We start from the raw sequence: 2,221 nt of genomic DNA, 5'->3' as shown, positions 1-2,221 counted from the left end.
AGCAATTGCTCCCCTGATCGTGCAGTCATCACTATCATTGCAGCTTCTTCAGCACCCAGGGCTGCATCAGGGTAAGTATGTGGCTTCTCCTCAGGGATGTCTTGCAGGAAGTGAGCCTTGCCAGCTGAAGCAGGGAACTGCCTAAGGCAGCTGCACCCTGGTCCGACCATCACAAAGCAAGAGACGCGAGAACCAGAAACGCGAGGCTGACCGAGTCATTTAGCTCTCTGCCCTTCAATTAATCCCACATGTGTTTATCAGCCAGGTTGGCACAATAAACCTTAACTATCTCACCACCCATAGCTTTGAAACAAAACTACCTGCTGGCTGTGCCAGTTTTGGTGTAAATCACACCAAAACTCAGTAGTATAAAATGAGAATTATTTATTTCCTCGGGTGGGTTGTTGGGATGACCTAGCTCGGCGTGTATGTGAAGGGAATGTGCTCCGAATGAGGATAAGCCAGTGCAGAAGGCAAGTTCTACTGTACAAGCATGTGTCAGGCCCTCTCTGGCCTTCCTCTCTGATACCTCATTGGTCAAATCCAGGGAAAGGAAATGCCCTCTGGTGTGTGGATTCAGACAGGGCCACGCCTTAGAGCAGACAGTTCAATCTTCCACGGGGGGTGGGGGTGTGGGGGTGGGGTTTCCTTCAGCAGAGAAAGAAAGATCAACTTATCTAGGTAGCTCAGACAAATTTCTCCAAAATAGGTGCTGGTTGCTTGTGCTGGACTAACCCTAATTCTCCTGGTTGGCCCTCACCCAAATTTGTGCCTTGATCCTGCTTTAGAAAGGGGACGGCCATCCTTCGGGTGACCAACCAGGGACTGGTCCGGGCCAGAGTGACATCTTTACATTTCATTTGCGTCCACAATACCCAACATTAATATGTGATCTTCTTTCTGGATTATTTTAATCTGAACTAATGGCATCCCTGCCCACGGTATCCTTCAGTTTAGAAACCGGAGCTTCATCTTTGATTCCTTCCTTCTCCTCCTCATCTCACCCAATTTGTTTCAAGTCTCTTGAATCTACATCTGGCAGCCCTTCCTCTCCCACTTCCCTCTGCTTCCATCCACAGTTGGATTAATGCACTGATCCTAACGTGTCTGCCAGCCACCGTGCCGCTCTCCTCCATCTGCGAGGACACGGCCTTTGATAGACAGAGAAGGCAAACTGAATCTTGTCAAAACCGATGGAAAGTAAGAGTGAAAGGATAGATTTTCTTCTTAAAGGGCAATTCCCCAAATCTTTAGCTCAGCACTTAAGGACATCCAAAATCATGTTCCTTTTCCGGCTTCTTCTTCTCTTGGTCCATTTTGTACTCTCGGCGCTTTGAGCTACTTGTTCATCAAATAAGCTCCTCTTCCATTAATTCTTGTATTGGCCTCTGCTCCTCCTTATGCTTGGTGTGCTCTTCCAGATGTCCCCGCCGAGACCACACTTTGAGGGGCTTTGAAAACGAGATGGATTGACACGGTGGCTGCACCAATGGGCTCAAACCTAAGAATGATGCGAGCAGGCGCAGGGTCGTATCGTGTCTGTTCTGTTGCTCAAAGGCCACTTTGAGTCGGAGCCAACTCATCGGCATCCACCAGCAGCAGCAAACTACAATTCATCAATCGTGATCTTTCCTAATGTCTTGAATTGTGTTTCCCCCAAATAGATGTCCCCTTGGCTGGACTGTGATCCTCAGTATTACGTAATGGTTCCCCATTTTGTGGTCTCCGGTGCAATCTGCAGGATTAGGTTTTATCTTGCGTCCATTTCTTTTGAGAAACAGTCATAAAAGGGATTAAACCATCGAACACAGATCAGAGACACCTGCCACAACCAAGAAAAAAGGGTCCGTGTGAGATGAGTCCTGTGGATGCAGGGTCCATGCACTGTGAACCTCTTAGATCCAGGCCAAGATGGATGCCAAGACACTTGGAAATCTCCTAGGGATGCCAAGCGCACCGATGTTAACGGGAGAAAAGGACTCTTCCCTAGAGTCAACAGAGGGAGAAAGCCTTCCCGATAGCTGGAACCCTGGAAGCAGACTTTTAACCATTTGAACTGGATGAAAATGAATTTCTACTTGGTAAAGCTATTCACTTGTGGGGTTTCTGATATAATAGTGCTAATTCACTAAGACAACCATCCAACACCATTGTCCTGTCAGAATTGATCATTTGCTCCTATTTCACGCAGTCCTTTGTTCATACTGTTATCATAGTGCAT

Source organism: Echinops telfairi, unplaced genomic scaffold, assembly GCF_000313985.2.
Source record: "Echinops telfairi isolate 266 unplaced genomic scaffold, ASM31398v2 ScPeMD7_1;HRSCAF=3_0, whole genome shotgun sequence".
NCBI lineage: Eukaryota > Metazoa > Chordata > Mammalia > Afrosoricida > Tenrecidae > Echinops > Echinops telfairi.
Note: the sequence above shows the minus strand (reverse complement) of the source record.